This window comes from Pteropus alecto, unplaced genomic scaffold (genome assembly GCF_000325575.1).
Source record: "Pteropus alecto unplaced genomic scaffold, ASM32557v1 scaffold17, whole genome shotgun sequence".
Taxonomy (NCBI): Eukaryota; Metazoa; Chordata; class Mammalia; order Chiroptera; family Pteropodidae; genus Pteropus; species Pteropus alecto.
In genome coordinates, this window is record NW_006440645.1 from 11,509,918 (window position 1) to 11,529,736 (window position 19,819).

Here is a 19,819-nt window from a genome sequence, read left to right on the forward strand (position 1 = left end):
TGCTGTTATGGGTAGAGGATGATGGCTCTTGGTATAAACTGAGATGGGATTATAGCACTGTCACCAGACAGCAGTGAACCACAGTATGAAGTGAGAAAGTACGAAGTAAAAAATAAAGTATAAGGCACGAGCCTGAGACCTACCTGGTATTATGCATTTTAGGCGCAAGAGTGAATGAAAGTAAGAGTAAACCCAGTTCAATTACAGGAATAAGTTCATCATGGGTGACTGAAGCTGAAGAAAAAAGTAAGGGGAGTGTTATTAAAATTATTTTACCCTGCTGGGGTGAGATGATCAAAAAATGAATAAGTTATTTACTGTAAAATACAATTTTACAAATACAGAAAGTACAATTTTTTTGGCTGTGAAATACATGAGGCTGAGGTTAAGCTCTTCTGGTTATTATCTTAACTAGAGAGAATATATATCTACTGATGCAGTCGAGTTACTCAAGCAATGGAAAGAAAGAGAATTAAGGGGCTACGCCAATAATGCAAGTTTTTTTTCATATTTTTTAAATAAATATCCTCCTTTGCAAACCTATAGCAAGCAGTCAGTTCCCTTCACTGAAGCTGTTTATAAGTAGTAAAGAAAAAAATATTACCTTGGATTCAGAAAAAATAGGGCAAAATTAGATACTTCCTTAACATACATCCACTGGATATTAGACATATTAAAAGCCTTTTAAGGCTTTTAAAATATTGGATTGCCCTTAATATTATATCTGTTGCTCCACTGACCTATGCGATGAGCTTTTTGTGGGAAGAGACTACTGAAAAACAAGTAAACATTTAAACAAACATAAATCCATAATTAGATTTTGAAACATCCTAAAAACCTTTTATTTTTACCAATGTAGAAGGAATACAGGCAGTTTTAAATACCATAAATCACTTTGAGGTTTTTAATAATGACTAGTAGAAAATAATTCTATTTAAGGTGCTAACATCTAAAAACAATAATCTCAAGTTCATTTATATTTGAAGTGAGTAACACTGTTTACATCTATAAACTGTCACTATTTACTGCATTTTCCATGGCTTATGATATTCCACAACTACTAAAATTCATTTTACAAGCACTGACATTCGTAAAATACAGGTATTTACAATTTAGATGAATCAATCTCTGTAATAAAACTAGTCAACGATAAGAGTTCTTATTTATTTCTATTGAATGGAAAGTAAACACAGGAATAGAAATAGCAAAATATATCCTTTATGATAGAGAAAACGGTTAAGTAAAACTTAATCTCACTGAGAAACTTTCTTGAACTGATTAGAAATCAATGTTCTTCATTCGGTAGTAAATTCATTTTTGCAGCTCACAGAAAGAAGTTAAATAATTTACCTGAATAAAAATGTCCTCTGAAATTCAAAAAGAGTGCTTCATTATCCATTTCCTTAATTAAAGTGCTGTCCATTCTAGAACGGAGTCATATCTGTGATACATTTTTTTCTCAAAGAGGAATTTCTACATTTTTATTAACTGGATCATACTAATTCCTTTACATAATCTTTCTCAATTACCTAAAGCAAATCTATTGTCCAATGTTCTTCACATTTCAATAACACATAAATACCATATCATCTCATTAATCATGTACGTTGTTCTGTTATTCATCTATTCATTGGCTTCATTAAATAAATTATAATTTCCTCGAATATAGGAACCTGACTTTTCATTTGCTTTTTCCAGTATTTATTTCAATTTGAGAAGAAATAAGTATGTGGTAAATTGATTAAAACATGTAATTAAAGAGAAGTATACATATGAGTAGAAAGACAGTAAATCTTATCTTCCCATATGAACCATGTTATTGAAGTCTGTATCTCTTAACTTCCTGTATTGTTGAAAAAAAAAATAAAATAAAACCTATCTCAGATAAAAATATTCAATAACTTTCCCCATTTTTAAGTAAATTATCTTCATCATTTGTTGATCTCTTTAAAATATTTTTATTCTTAACACACTTGTTGCTTAGAGAAAATTAATTGATTTTCTAAATATACACTTTGTAATTAAAAATGCATTTGTCTTATAAATAATATAACCTAATTTAAACTGTAGAGAATGCAGAGATTAATTATAAATTAATCCGATTTAAATTGTTTTCATATTCAACAGCTGCACTGTCATTCATTCTGAAAACCATTCACACAAAAATATATACTATGTATTAAATACAACTCTCGACATTTTTCTAAAGATGTCTATGTTTTGCCAGGTTTGAATAAAAAACAGCATCATTTAAATATTTAAATAAGTTAAACACATTTTCATATTTCCATTAATTTCAAAATATGATACTATGTTGAAAGTTTATTAAAATTTGTAACAAAAAATCAATGAATAAATCATCTTTTTAGTTGCTTTCTTCAGAGGTAGTATGTAAACTCTTCATTAACTATGAGGTTATGGTGTATATAAAGCACTATAGATTCATTTCAATTCTTATGAAATGTTAAGTAGGTACCCATAAAACTTTTATGGAATTTCAGCCCAGGCAATGCTTGCTTCTTTACCTCCCTGTATAATGCAGCTCTATGACAAATACATTAGTTTGCTCAATAATACTTGAAGATAAACTGCCATTACGCTAGAAATAGTCACTACGCATCTACTCTTGTTAGCAATGCAACTCTTTATCCACTATCTTTAAACAAGCATCATTCATATTGAATTGATAATGTATTTCTGAAACTCCTACCCTCTACCAAGGCACTAATGATAAGTTAGGGAATAAAAAACACAAAGTCTTTGTCATATTGAAGGCTAGATTTAGAGGGGGAAGAAACACACACACACACACATACACACCCATACACACACGAAAAAGCCATAAGGAAGCTAAATTCTGATCATGATAAGCACAGTAATAGAGTATGAAAAGTCAAGTACTAATGTGAGCAAAGAAAACTCTCAGACATGACAACATTTGGACTAACAAATGAAAGATAAGTTGGTCACGCAAAGAGGAAAGGAAGAGAACACTGAAAAGGGAAAATTAAGTGGAATTCTAAAGCAGAAGTGAGCGTGGCCTATATGAGGAACGGAAAGAAGCCCCGAGGGGCTGGAGCATAAGGAGGGATAAGAGATGAGGTCAAAGGAGCTGGGAAATGGGGGCGAGTGCTACGGCCGCCTAATCCACGTGGAAGCACCAAGGCAAGGACCACGGACAGAGATACAAAGAAGTAAAATGAGTCTCAAATGGAAGCAGGATCTCTCGTGTGGGACAACATTAAATGGCTTGAACAGACTACCATTACTACCGAATAGGCCGTAAATGTGCCATGTCTCGAAACAAAAGGTATCCAGGTCAAGGCAGATGCAGGTGGGGAAAAGTGTTCTATTCCACATAGGAATTCAATAGTCAGAGTTCAGAGACACTGCACCTTCACCATACGTCCTCCAGGACTGCTCTGGGTCACCACTTCCAGCTGGCAGAGGGAAAAGGACACGTGGAATCATGAGTGGAAGACATTTTTTTTTTTTAAATGGGAGAGGGGTGGGAGGGGCATCAGTTATTTATTTCCATCTACCTTCCATTGAAAAGAACTCAACCACGTGACCACACCTTATGGGAAGGGAGGCCAGGAAATATAATCCAGGAAGGACTGGAAATAATGATGTTTTAACAGACCCTGCCACTGTGCTGGCTTTCTAAATTTTGAGATCATATCACTCTTATCTATATCAGAAGTAAGCTGTCTTCCTCATTATTTGGGGAATGGGCAGGACCAGCAAAATGCTTTAATAAATTAGATATCAGCTGTTCTTAGCGGATGTTTGCAATTTATATACCTTTCCTAAAAATTACTTTTTTAAATATTGCTTATCTGATAACTACTTTTTTGATGATAAAATGAGAGTTACAAGCTTGGTACAGAGATACAGTTATTTTTATTCAGAAATTATAATAACATGTATCTTGAAATCTGAATTATCAAGAAGATATTTCTTGATCTACTGAAATGACATCCCTGGAGATTTTATGCTAACCTGATTAAATTTGCATGTACAAAAGAAATGTGTACTTAAAATATAGCTTGACATGATCTTCAGCAACTACTTTGCACCATCTATGAGACTAAATTGAACCAGCCATCAATTCTTGAGAAATTCTTGATTATATTTATTCATTGTCTGATTTTTAATGCATATGAATGAACTTTCCATCAGCATTTCAGAAAGTCAGTGCCCTAGGCTTTCATCTGAAATACATTATTCTGCATTGTTCTCCAGTCCTAATAAATACACCAGATTGGAGAAATTATCTGTGTCAAATGGTTTAGCCACTCTAGGTATTTTCTGTCTATCCCTAAAAGCCAGACCACACAGACAGAAGCTTTCTGAGCTTTATTTTAATAACATACCCTTGTTTGTTGTCTAAAGAAGTTATGCTATTTAGCCGAAGAAATCTGCAACTCATTCTCTTTAGAAAGACTAGAAAAAACTATCAAGTTTTGTTTTGTTTTGGTGAAAGTATGAAAAGTATAACTTACTTCCCCTTAGGAACTAATGTTCTTTCTTTTCAGGGGATGACAGTTCTATGAGTGACCGTGTTTCACCCTTTTCTCTTGCCTGCTTTAAAGTTGAGCTAACGATTAGAGACCCATTAACAGCCTATCAGTGTGGTCTTCCGTTCCTTATGACTCTTGCTTATATATATCTTCTGCTGATACTTTGTTTTGATTTATATTTCCTTTTTTTCTTTCTTTCTTTTTTTTTTTTTTGTATTGTTATTGTTACCTGTCTCAATGCTTTTTGGGAAAGATGAATATCTGAACAAATAAAAAGGATACATCTTCTAAAGATTCACTGAAGCGACTGGTAAGGGGGATTGTTGGACCAGACCCCTCGGGTTTCTCACCATCTGCGCATGTCTGCAGGCAACGGCATCACCGATGTGGATGGGCACTTTGGTGCTGACTCTGTTTCCATTCAAACTGATTTGAAGATTTACATGGCACGGAAAAATTTCATCTCCGTATGACTCTATATGTGTAAAAAGGGCTTAAGCAAATTTCTGGAGTCGATGAGAAGGCTATCTCTAATTGCGATCGCACACTAATGTCCTATCTTTCATTAACGTGTAAAAGCATGCATATGAGCATGCCCTTGGACTTAAACAGAGAACACATCCAAGGATTTTTAACATATAAGAAGGAACAGACAAATTAGAAAAGCTAGGCAAGGCATTTGATTGTACAGCCCAAAAGGGGAACTAGAACAGCTTTTAAGCAAGTTCTTTTCGCAGTGATGGAACGTAGGTTATCTGACTTTCTCTTTCTTAGGTCTCTACTCTGTCAAACTCTTAGAGCCAATGGAGTTCAGAAAAATGTCTGGAACTCCTGAACAGTGGAAATCTAAAATACTTGCCACAGAAGCAAAAGATGAGGGTCGGCATTTATGAGGCAATTAGCTTGAAAGGGGGGTAGTGTAGTATAAGTAACGATATCTATGCAGTACTTGAAATTTTAAAAGTTGCTTTTAAACAGAGTATCTCATTTGATTTTTAGGGAGAAAAAAGCAAATGAACAAACAAGTAAAACACATTGGGGTGAAGAAAGAAAAGTACTATTAGTCATCTGAGTTCATAACTGTGGGATTTGAAGGTCAGAGAGGTTATTAGCTGCTCTAAATTCCATGGTTAGTTAAAAACGCTATGCTAAATTACAGTTCATAGATACATTGCCTCATTCAAGACCCGTGTACGGTTTCATAATTAAGTTGTTAATTACTTTAGCAGTTCCCCATGTCTGAATATATAAGAAAGATTAAATCTCGTCAGACTTACTCTGTAAATTTTAGTAAATAATAGTGTCAGAATTGTGCTACACTGTTAATATCAAGTCAGGGTCCAGAATTAATTTTTCTTAAAAGTCCCTAAATTTTCAATAAAAGTGTGTGTGTATGTGTGTGTGTGTGTGTGTGTGTGTGTGTGTGAGTGTTGGTAACAGCATAGTATAATGTGAACTTTGATATTGGCTTTTAAAATCATATTATCTAGTTTTATAGATTCCATACTTGGTAATATCTGTAATTTTAAAGAATCACTGATATAATTATAACTGTCTGCAGCAAGGCTGTACATAGTACTCTCTGCAGCCCTCACTCATCATGAAGTGTGTCAAATGCAATGGGCAGCAGAGCGTAGCTGGCTTGTGAAAACTCTCTCCATTTTCTCTACTTCAATGCCTCCTGACTTGACCCAGGAAAGATATACCAGCATTGGAACTTCACAGTTAAATCATCAAACAATATTAGTTATTTCACTAATCAAGTTGAGGGAGAAAGGAAACTATTGTCATTTTGTTTTCTAAATCTAACTCATAATTTTTAATAAATGAAGAGACACATTGGTATTAATCCAAATGTTCAGAGCAAAGCAAGTATTTAAATAAATTGTTGAAAGCACATCGGAGGTACAAATTTCATGTAACATAACAAGCTGATATTTCTCAGCAAAGTGCTTTCATTAAGAATAAAATTCAAGATCTAAACATGAATGGATTTATATTTACTATATTACATGGAATTTACACTTCAGATGTCTATATCAAATAAGGAGCAGTGAATTTTCCATTTTTACAAGATGACCCCTGCTGGAAAAATAAAATTAGAATCAAAATCTCCTCCCAAACCAGAAAACCTCTTCACAAAGAAAGAAAATGATTTTTATAATTGAATAGCTATTAAACCGAATGTTACGTGCACCACAGACACTCCAACAAGAGCCCGCAAAAACAGAAAGACAGTCAAGGGGACATGTCGCATTAGAAGGTATTCTCAGGACAATAACTAGTCCTCGAGGGGACTTGGCAGCACCATTCGTCACAGAGTTTATCCTAGATTCACATGGTCTTTGGGGTGGCCATCTGTATTTGGTAATTGGCTTAACTCAAAGGAAAATAAATGTCTAACATCTTTATGATGGGAGAAAGTTTGGCATTTTGGAGCAAGGCACCCACTGAAGTTAGGCTCTTATCCTCCCCCTCAAAATTGGGAGTCAGGGGCCCTATGTTCGTTGATGATTATATTCCAAAGAGATGGTCCTGAGGCCCTGAGAAAGACATTTCTGGGCACTAAAGTTGGCAAGACGCTAATTTAGCTTTTATTATGAACTACTATTTGTCATTAGAAACTATTAGGAACTTTACTAACTATTCAAAACTTGGTGGGGTGATAGTGGGAGGAAGGAGGCAATATCGACAGTATCAGTGATGTGGCTTTGAACAGGCAAATGGAAGCATCATACTGAGTCTGCTCTTTTATTATTAAATAATATGTTTTCCTCTGAGACTCTGCCTTAAAGACTCCATTTTAGCCTATTAAGCTATCAAGAGGATCTGATTTCTCTATTATCTCCTTTGCCACCTTGCAGTTTGTTTACATATGCATGTATGCATATGCATTCAGCATTTATGAATAAAATTCAGTGTCTCTTTATTATCCAGAGTAGGAAAGCTTGCACTGAGCTTGAAGTATTAAGCCCAAACATTATAGATATTCACATTATTTTTAAATGAGTACTTGTTCGCTTTAAATTTCTAAATCAGTTACTTTGAAAAGTCTACTGTGATAAAAGTTTGTTATTTCATAATGAAATTGCATGAACTATGTCCTAAAAAGTTTAGATTTTAACTAAACCTGGAGGAATAGGACTTCTGCTTAAGAAGACCTAGATCAGTTACATTGTAAAGATATCTCAACATCTTCATTTACATATTTGCATGTGTAAGATATTAATGTGGTAATAACGTACACATACATGAAAAACTCATGTTTGTACATGTATGTACATAATTAATGTTCCTATGATGCTCTCGGTTATTTCAATATAGCATTTTATTGCTTCATAAAGGACAATCTATTTGAGGCTTTACTTTTCATGATTGTTGCTATGTCCTTTAAACTCTGAGTTACTTACTGATGTTGATAAATTTTTCTTCTAATTTTAGATTACACACAGCATTACAATAAAAATCAGAGAATTTGTAGCCACACTGCCTCAGTTCGAGTCCTGGCTACCATAATTATTGACTTTGAACCTTGAACAAGTCACATAAACCTTTTTATGTCTCAGCTTCTTCATTTCTAAAATGAGTACAATAATAGTAATTTCCTTACCAGTAGTCACGAGGCCTCAATGAGTTAATATATGTAGACGGGGCAGCGTGGTGCCGTGAATTGGGAGTTTGTGGATTTGTGTTTCAGTTTCTATTTTGCGAGTAACTCTTAAATGGTTTTGGGTACATAGTCCTACCCTCTATTTCTGAAGTTCTTTCCTTTCCTTTAAAACTAACAACAAACAAAACAAAAATGAAACTCTGGTAATCTCATATGCTTTCATTCTAATTGGCTATGGATTAGAGCCTTTGTTTACTTTTGCTCAAGGACAATATGAAACTTTTTTTTTTAATCACATAGCATGGCTGAAGTTTCTCATAAATTGCTGATATCCTGTCAACATCCAGATAAAACAATAGATTATATTAAGATGTCCAAATATCATTTCATGTATTCTTAAAGTAGCAGTTTTAAAACATTTTTGACTACATAACACTTTATTCATATGACTTCATAGGCAGACACTCAAAATTTAGGAGGGCGAGAACAAGCCCACATGCACGCTGTCAGTATGCCTCCTATACCAATATACAGAGGTTTAATGAAACGCTAAAGAACTCATTGTTCTGGTAGAATTTAGTTTAAAATGCGGTTTGGATCAAGTGAAAGAATTACTAATCATCATGAATCTTACCTCTTTTTTTTTAATCTTGTTTTGTTATTTGCTGCTACCAAACAGCCATAGCTTTCGTAGTAATTTTAATAGTAACATTAATTAGTATGGTAAGACGATACTATTAATTAGAATTACAAAACTCAGGAAAATAACCCCTGCAGGGGAGTCTATCAGTAATGCCATGTTTTGCTGGAATGGTGCAAAACAGAGGGAGCCGGCCATGAAGTAATAGATCAGAATTCTAAAACTGAGGTTCTACTAGCAATTTGTTTTGGTATGTTAAACACACGAAGTCTACTCCATCATTTCAATAACATTTGTATTAAATGAAAGTCTCTGCCTGTCTCAGATCTCAGTAGAAAATATTTTCAATTTAGATTAACCACCTCCTAAAACAATCCTTTAGGGGGGAAAAAAAAAAAAGCAAAATGCATGTGGATACGCTCAGGCTCAGTGATTTATGTGTTTGAAAATATTTTTTTCTGTATTAAGCTTACTATTTAGGAGGCTCTCTGTTGAGTCCTGGGTACCTGTCAACTTTTCTCCTACTCTCTTGTTCTTCTTTCCGAATCACATGGCTATTTATATTTTCTTTCCAGTCCCTTTTTTGGAGTTGCATCCCAATCCTCAAAACCTATTTAGAGCTCCTGGTAATTAATTTTCTCTATTTCCTGCTATAATTTACACTATTATTATTATTATTATTATTATTATTATTATTATTATTACTTTAGGCGAGGCAACCCTTTGTTGACCTCACAGATTGCAAGGACCTTGTCAGCTTACAATCCCTTATTTTTTAAAATTTTTTATGCCTATGGCACCTGGTCTTCCTGTGGTAGTCTCCCATCCAAGTACTAACCAGGCCTGGCCCCGCTTAGCTTCCGAGATCAGACAGGATCAGGCTTGTTCCAGGTAGCATGGTTGTAGACACATCATTTCTTATGATCCAATTAAAGTATCTCAGGATATAGCTTCATATTAAAGGAGTGCTGTGGCCATGCCTCACTCCCTTAGAGCAAATCCACTTGTGTAGGAACTTTGGATCCAACTCAAGCTCCAGCTTGCAACACCCATTAAATATTATAATGGAAAATTCTGGTAGGTGATAGCTGTTGACATCTCTGTCTCTCTGATCCCAGGTTTTCGCCTTATAAGATGACCCATGTCCTTAAAAACTCAGTATGCGTCACCGTGGTCTTAGATTTGATATAAAATGATCTAACTCATGAGTTTATTATGAACCTATGTGGAATCACTTTTTAAATATAAAATGGTGCATAATAAAATTTAGTTTGATTTAATATAAAATTTATAAAAATAAGTTAAAGATACTGTACAACTAAAGAGAAAATTGAAAACTACATGATGTTTTTCTCATAAAGTTAGTAAAACAATCATATTGACAATTTGGTAGCAGCAACAGTCAGATAAAATATCCATGTAATAACTTGAGATGTCATATTCATTTTACATTCAAGTGACATTACCCTTTTGGCAGAAGGTAGTGTTTCTGATATAACTTCAGGGTCTGAAAATAATGGCTAACCACCAGATAGATTAAGCATACATACAGGATGGCAGGCGATGACTGAATCTCACACATTAGATGTTTTCAGTCACACTATACACATGAGTGATTTCACATCACATCATATTCATAGGTAGTAACTGTAATTTTTTAATACAAAGGACATAGGCATATACTAATTTTTTTTCTTACATCATGGGTGGAGATAGAAAATTCCTTAATATTAAAACTAATTTTAACAATCCCTCACATTGTGAAATGACTTATATTACATGATAGTAATAGGACAAAGAACGGTTGAGCCAGAAAACAAATTGGTCATGGTTTAATTATTGTCTTCCAGGCCCAATTCACCTTCCCTTAAGCCATTGCTCAGTGTTCAGTGAACAGATTTAATAAATATTCCTCACCTTCTCTTTCAAATCATGAAGAATCTGGAATAGACAGCATCTTCAAGGGTGAATGGAGTTTAATAGGGTTTAAAGTGTCCCTAGAATTTAAGACAGAGTTTTTTATTGGTTTTGCATGCTCTGACTCCTAAATCTTTTATGGAGCAAATCAAGTGTGTGCAGGGTGTGTGTGTCTGTGTGTGTGTGTGTGTGTCTGTGTGTCTGTGTGTCTGTGTGTCTCTGTGTGTCTGTGTGTCTGTGTGTCTGTGTCTATGTGTCTATTTGTGTTAAGATGGGGACAGGTACAATATGAGATCATTTGGTAAGACAAAATGATCAATACATCAGCCAACTTCAATTTACAGTGTGTGCCTTATAGTCTTGGTCTGACCAAATATCTATATGCCTGCTAAATCTTATAATGTAACCAAATTAAACAAAGATACAACACAATGTGAATATAGTTCAGTAAACTTTAGTTTGTTAACGTTCATTGACTATTCGATTTAGATTATTGTCTAAATCTAATGTGGAGGATCTTTTTAGAACATTTACACTTATTGTCTTTGGCCTTTTTGTTTTAAATGTGTCAGTATTTTAAGACCCAATGACCTGGACATTTTTTTTTTCTATTTCTGAACAAATAAGACTTGGGAGATGGATTGTGATGTCAGAACTATCTAGAATTGTGTGGCCAGGTGTCCATTCATAGTACATAATCAGCAAGCCAGGTAAATGTGGAATGAAATAGAAAAGGCAGAGAAGAGATTGCGCCCCCTCTTGCTCTAAGCCTCAGGGCAGTAGCTCACACCACTATACAAAGATCTCCCGTCCCTCATAGAACATTGTACAAGAAACTTCTTGACTTGGGATTTTCAGAGACTTATTGAATACAAGACCCTGAGTAAGAAAGTGAAATGTAAACTAAAGAATTTAGACAAATACAAAGCCCAACACAACAAAACTTGGGGGTAATTAAAAATCAAACCACTATTTAGCTAAACTTCAGTTAAATATTAAAAATTCAACCAGTTATTGGTACGCAATAACGATAATCAGTATGCTTTAGAATTAGTGTTTATCCCATCCATAATTAAAACTAAATACTTAAATATCCCTAGCTTCACTTACAAAAATGCAGTAAAGTATGCATGTCGTTCAAAAAATATTATACTGCTTAAAACTCAGTCTTAGTCAAAATCTGAGAAGAAACATTTGTCTTAAGACAAATGAAAATGCCAAAGCACACATAGTAGCTGAGAAAAAAAGTTATGGATGCTGTCTCTAACTACCCATTGTTAAAACTGAAAATGTTGCAATCAGGAAATCAAACCTTGTTTTCTGATCTGTGAAGTCCACAGTTCGCAAAATTAATTTTTTTATTTGCTTTCCTAATAGAGGGACAATCTTTTATTTGGAAAATGTTTAGTATATTTTATATGGGGCCTAATTTGTCAAGAGTTAATATAGTCATTGTAAGGAAGTGTGCTTATATTAAATTAAATAAATTGAATGAATCCAGCACAGTATTATATTGTGTGAGTTACAAAAATAAAATATTCATGTGGGAAATTAGCCATATATACATGAAGAATTCTGAGAGAAAGAAAACGTGTTTTGCAGTTTAGGAAAAAAGAGCAGTTAATGTTGGATTTAATAGATTAGGGAAATAATATGGCAGAATGGATTGCTGAGAAGAGAAATGGTAAAAATTAAAACTATATAGAAAAAAAAAGATACTTTAGATCCGTTTAACTGAGACGTTGTTACTCCTTATCTTACGTTCCCATACAAACTTTTATCTTCTCAAGTAAAAAACAACATTCCTAAATCAATTTATTTTTTATTTCTTTCAATCTTATACCATATCCTGCTTACTTTTGATACTGTTTCCTTTTTTTCCCTTCCTAGTAGGCTATGTTGGCTTGTTGGAATAAAACTCTACCCCTCTAAATCATTTTCTAAAAATACATTTTCTTCCTTTTTGAAGTCGATTTCTATCATTTTTTTTTTTCCTTTGGACAACTCTCATTCCAAGAACCTAACTTTTTCAAGTTTAATTATAGCAGCCTGGCAGTCTTGTTTCTCAGAGAACACATTACTGAATTTGCTGCAGAAACAAATAAACAACAAATCTGCAGAAATTATGGAGTTGTAGAACAATGCCTTAGTATTTCACAATTGATTTTGTTTTTATTGTACATGTCTCCGTAGGAAATATAGAAAGACGCCTATTATAGCCTCAGTTAATAACTTTCTCTTCCCAGTGTTGTTAGGTAGGTATTTTTTTTCTTTCATGATAAAATGAAAAAAGATAGCTTGAGGATAGAAGTAAAGATATTGTTTAAAACAATAAAATTTTAATGGAATTCTGTGTAGGCAAATGGGATGAGATCATATAACTGCTCCAACTCTAACATTTCTATTATGTATCTGAATCAAACAATAGACTTTCCTCGTCCCACACAAAAAGCAATCTTGGGTAAAAGCAAATTTGGTCATCTCTTTTAACGTATTTTACTTAACTGTATCCAGTTTTCAAAAGGAGAAAGTAATACATTTATTATATTCATCGAATTATTTAATATTCTTATTATAGATAGACACATTTATATAATCTCAACAAAAATATCTTATCTCCTGTCATATTCAGGATTGCATCTAAGGAATCAGAAAATAAATTTAGGAGAATTAGTTCAAGAGCAATAATACAATATATATTTAGTGAAATATGATTTTCAGGAACTGGTACAGATGTCAGATTAACCTGAACACACACACACATACATACACACACACTTATAGCAAAGTGTTTAAGATAAACAGGGGTGCATTTGACAGTAATTCAATTAGATAAAAAATTAGAAAACACAGGGCTACCAATGAATTTCCTTTTTCTTTCAGTCTGTTATGCTGAATATAAAATACGTAATTTCTGTAGATTGCATAATGAGGGATAAAGAATAAATAATATGCCATTGGTTAAATCGTGCTTCATTGCTGCATAGTAAAAAACTTCACGATAAAGTGGGTATAAATTATATAGACTTTAATTATATTTAATTCTTTAGGATACTAAATTTCACTACACACACACACATGCGTGCACGTGCACACACATACATGCACTCCTACCTACAGCTCCAAATGTATAAGCAAATCTGGTTTTAATTTGTTTTAGCTAATTTTTTTCATGCAAATAAAGCAGTGACTGGAGCAATGCGTTCACAATTTATGTTTTCCTAGAAAAATAATTATTTACTAAAGTAAGATATATGAGATATTTCCAGTATTATAAATTATAGTTTGTATACAATCAAGCCATATATTCATTCAACTAAAAAAAAAAAAAAAAGGATTACATACTATGTGGCTGGCTCTCTTAGAGAGATTAGAGAAGTGATTAAAAACAGGCAAAAATATTCTTTTTATTGAGCTTACTATTTAATGGGTGGAGATAGATGCTAGACAAGGTAAACTAGTAAAATATATAGTATGTTAGGTGGTGCCCAAGGTTATGCTGAAAAAGTCTATGATGAATGGAGGTTAGGGGGTGCTGATGCTGGGGAGTGTCCCTGTCAGCTAGATGTCTGGCAGAGCCTCTTAGGAATGAGGGAGGAACTCTGAAATATCTGGGGTAAGAATGTCCCCAGAAAGACAATCATTTCATATTCTCTTTAATAAAAAATAGAAAAATGCTGGCTCTTTAAATGCATTGTGAAATAAATTATGTATAATCTTTTATAAGTATAAAGTATATTTGCCTTTTATTATAGAACTAAAAGAATAATCAAAATGTTCTAATTTAATTTCTTAGGCCTATGATATAAATTAGCATATAATATTTTTCCATAAATTCCATAAGGCAAATAATAATAACACTCCTCTGGTAAAAAAAAAGAAAAAAAAATTAGAAGAGTATGTGGAAAAGCCAATAATTGACTAATGGACATCATGCCATATACTAAATCCATTAAACTCTTATTTATGCAGTAATTATATTATGGTTTAATTATATTAAATGTTAGAACATTTAAATAATATTGTATTTTCAATGAAAATAGCATCTAGCTGGCAATCCATTACGCATTTTAAGTTTTGCATTATATTTTTGACGAGGGATGTGTTCTTCGATGATATATTTTTGAGGTCCCCGTGACAGTTCCCTGAATGGTATTTGTCAATCCAGGTAATCCATTAAAATGGTTTATTTCCTCTTTGCTTAACAACAACAAAAGTAGACTTTTAAAAAATATTAATTTTACAATGTCATGAAGAGATATTTAGAAAACACATTATTTGAAATATCAATACAGCTGCTTAAAGATTAATGTACTTGTCATTGCAAAAGCCTACAATTTTTGATTAATTTTTCGGTGCTCTAAAAAGATATGTAGATATTTTCTTTGCAGCATGTGTACTGTTTAGAAAAGTTATTGGTTTACTTCAGAACACTATTTGTTAATGCTAAAAAAAAGAAGCATTTTGATTAGATATATTGAAGCTTATTTTGAAAGACAACTGATAAGGCAATACTTTCATTTTGTTTTTACTCTTATTCCTTTGGAAATGTTGTAAATTTATTAAAGTGTAACGAAATAACAGATTTTTTTTTCATAAAATTGAGAGGCCTTTACCCTAGTCCTAGTGAGCTTGAGGAATAACAAATTTATTTCCTTCTTTCAATGAAAAATATCGAGGACACACTATATGTCAGGATTTTAGATTAATAGGACAATGTTGTGCAAAGTTAGATAAGTAGATAGATGACAGATGATAGGTAGGTAGATGATAGATAGATAGATGACAGATTAAGTAGATAGATAGATAGATAGATAGATGATAGATAGATAGATAGATAGATAGATAGATAAATAGATAGATAGATGATAGGATTATCAAACTAGTCTCTTCATATATTACCACACATGCCCACTAAATTAAAATTTATGAACCATATCATATATTCAATCATCAAACAAATTATTTTTGAGCATCCGTTTACTTTTGCAACCTGCTTACAATAACTATGTTTAACATAATTTTATAGGTTTTTTTTGGTTGTGTGTCTTTGAATATATGTGACTATAGTTTTTTTTGTTTTGTTTTTAACTTCGTGAAAATGAAATAAATGTTTTTTGCGATTCGCCATCAAGGAGCATATAGTCAATCTAGTAAAAATCATATACAAAGAATTCTCATTGATAAGGTGGTTGTGTTCTATAAAGTCAGTGGGAACAGTGAATACTTAACCATTACTCGGAAGAAATACAGAGTTAGGTTCATGAAAGCCTCTGGCCACATTTCTGTCAATTTATCAACACACAGCCTATTTTATGTGTTTTCTTTTTAAAGGCACCTTATTTAATATATATTGTTCTCTACCTACAACATAGTACACTTCTGCACTATGCTTGAGGGCCATTTAAAACAGGAAAATCACCAACCAAAAAAAAAAAACACACACACACAAAATGTGAAAAATATGGCACTAAAAATACTATGAAAATGATACTCATTTACAGTATAAAAGCTGAAACAAAAGTCAGAGCACAGCATTGTTGACTTCAGCTGCGAAGGCGCACAGCAGGTGACAAATTTTCTCCTCTCTGCATATGTCCAGCAGTGACCACAACAATGCCTTAGGTATTGACTTTGGGGTCACGAATAAATTTTAATAAGTAGGGGAAATCTCAAATACAGAATCTTCGAATAATGAGGCCTGACCATACTATGTTAGAACATCTTAAATGCTGGAGAAAATCTTTTTAAAAAGCAAAATAGAATAGAAAAGCTTTTCACCTCCTATGCATGTTACTTTCCACATAGCTTCGTGGAAATGTAGACATTTCAATGACAGAAATACCATTTATGTAGTGATAAATATTAATCAAAATCATAAAAATATTTATTTCACTTTGCCTGCTTCAAACACTCTAATCCTTTGCTGATTCTCTCTTTCCTAAAATAGTTTTATTTTTTGCATTCAAAGCCCTTCCACCCTCATCCTCACTCGTGTTCCAGGTGACACAGATAAGCTACTGATGACAAATACATTTATTTCTCTAGTTACGATGCTCCCCTGAACTTGAAATTCAGTTATTCTACTCGCTCTTTCCTCTGTCATGCTTTTTATTCGGATATCTACTGGGAAATTCAGACGCAATGTCTCCAGTTGCCTTGCTTCAGCTCTACCCCATCTGGGTTCCAGCTTTCTGCTCCCTGCTTTTGCATCACAGTAAGCTGCAGCATTATTCACCCAGGAGCTCACTCGAGACCTGATTATCTTTGATTTTCCCCTCTCCTGGACTCCGAGTCATCATCAAATAGTGTCCACTCTACCTTCAAAATATAGCCTTGACTGTGCAGTCAGGGGTTGTTGTATACAACTCCTTCTCTGAGATGATCCTTGGAGAGCACAAAACTCTCTTACAGCTTCTCACTGAATTTAAAATAAGGCGCAAACTCCTGCAGTGCCACGTGTGTATCTTACATAGGAGCTTTGCTCTTAAGATCTTCACCAGAGAAAATCTTCCCATATGGTACTTCTTCAGAGGTGTCATTTCAAAACTTTCCCAGGTAAGATAGCAGCTCTCGCCTCATCCTGGCTTTTTATCCTCCCTTTCTTCTAGTTCTCATTCATTCCACCCTCAGATTCTGCTCTCTTCCCACAAGTGTGCAGATTTGTTATAGTAACTTCTATTTAACACACACACACACACACACACACACACACTCACACTCACACTCACACACACTCACATGCCCTTTGTTGTAGTTACTTCTATTCATTTCTAGCCTCCCCATATAAAAAAGTTTGTGAACACTGTGAGTTTTTCTCATTTACTGTAAAATACTATTATCAGAATAGTACACATATTATAAATAATTGTTAGAAGAATGGGAGAGAAAAGCAATGAAATGAGGGAAGAAACAAAGATAAAAAAAGAAAGAATCCATTGCAAAATATGAGTCCGGGGTATGATGATGATGTTTCTTAAGGCCCAGCCTCATTTTGATACCCCTCTATTGACAAAACTCAAACAACAAAAAGAATCTTTGCTGAATTATCATGGCAGGAATTATCCGAAAGAGACTATCACAGTAAGGAAATGCTATTTCATGAGGCATTTGGAAATCTGTAGGAGTATTTTGGTGTCACGTGGGGAGAGGGGACCTCTGGCATCCAGTGTACTTGGGCCAGGGCTGTTAAGTACTCTGCACCATGCATAAATGGACCTTGTTGTGCACATATTTAAATAAAATTATAGATACATGATAAAAAAAAAAACTTATTTATAATCATCTCAGCCTAGAATTAAACTTTTTTACATAAACACAGTTTTGGGGGGAAATATCTTTTATTCATGAAATTCTCCAATAATGTGACATTTGTGTAAGTAGAGAAAATAATATTTTTTGAAAGATAATAAAGAATTGTTCAGTATTTCCAAAAATTCACATCACCAAAGGCAATGTCACTCTCATTACGGTCATCTATTCAATGTAACACGAGGGTCTCAGGCTTCCGCACTGTGTATTCTCCCGAAGGTAGACCCGGGAATCTGATTATTAAAGTACGTGCTATTTTTAACTTAAATTTGCTTTTATATTTCATTTTATAATGAAGTTAGGGCATCAGATTATTTCTGTAGCTGCCCGAGAAGTTAGATTACAGTCCTCTGGTTATCAGGGCACAGGAAGAGACTTGTTACAGTATATGTAGGAGTAGGTCTGGTAGGACAGAGAACGGGCGGTCTGTCTGGCTTGTTAAAGCTTGTACATTTCTATTTATTTGTTGTTCCCCATCAGATACATCTCTGCTCCCCACTGTTCTGCAAAGTGAATGTGATGATAACAACCAATCGCGGCCCCGTTGAACTTCTCCTGCCAATCATTTCCCGTTCACCTTTCCTAATCCTCCCACTGCAAGTGAAGTACTGAGGGCACTGAAGACAAAAGAGATGCCTCATCCGAGATCGCTAGATAGATTATCATGAGGCGGGGCTATTTCTTGTCTGTATCCTTCTTTTCAGACATGGACACTATTTTTATGCTCCATAGCATATCCCATAGTGCATTATGCAGAAACATTCCAAAAAACATCACTCAGCGTTCATCATAGGAAACGAATGGGGATGTTGATTATGGTAATACCCACTCAGACTGAAATGATAACCCCACGCCAAGGAGAGCAGAGGCTGGTGCATGCCCCACTCTTGGAGGATCTGGCCTGGGTCCCTGGCCTGCCGTCCTGGCACTCCAGAAAGGGCCTTAACGGCAGCCTCTGCTGCCCTGGCCCCGGCAGATGGCGAGCACTGTGCACATGCTGTATGCAGTAGGTGCCCACCACGCCTTTAACGTTTTTGTCATAATGAACTTAGTCAAGAAAGCAAACTCAGTTCACTAATGTGTTTTCAATGAATATAAAATTATCCACTCTGAGTGTAAAATTCAAAGAATTCAGTAAAGTAGGTAAATGTTCAAATTAAGTGGTTGATCTGTTAAAATGTTTTTATCAATTCTATTTAAAGGAATGTTATAGTTTTAACCATGCATGTGACATACTGTGAAGAGTGGTTAATTTCCTTAAAGATGAAAGCATCAACTCATAAACAGCTGTGTTTAGAACTCAATTTTCAAAATTAATTCAAAACTACCACCATTATTTTTAGTTGATGTATTTTAAATGGTTTTGAATATCATTTTTATGAAAAATCATACTTTTTTGTAAATTATAAACTTAACATTATTATTTTCAGAAATACCAATGGAAAGAAACTGATCTCACTCTGAATTTGTTAGACAAATGCTAAAGTTTAAAGGTATACAGCTGCATTTCCTCTGGTAAAACAAGAAAATTCAGTCTGTAAACCTTTTCAAACTTTCAGTTTGGAAATGTGACAGAAATTGTTAATCTTGTTGACATGATGTCCCCCATCTCCTGGCAAACAGTTAAGCCTGGATTTGAATGGGCAGCACTCATTATCTGTTAGTTGGGTTTCCTCTGCATCTTGGAGAACACATTATTATTATCATTATTTATTTTTATTGCAGAGTCCTTCTAATGGGTTCATAGTACCAAATCTAAAGAAAATGACCTGTTCATTACATTTATTAACAGCATATATATATATTATATATATACAT

General features: G+C 33.9%; 1 pseudogene; it reads left to right on the forward strand.

Moving 5' to 3' along the window:
* The first annotated feature begins 3,097 nt into the window (after positions 1–3,097).
* Positions 3,098–19,819, forward strand: part of LOC102886434 — a 33,668-nt pseudogene continuing 16,946 nt past the window's right edge.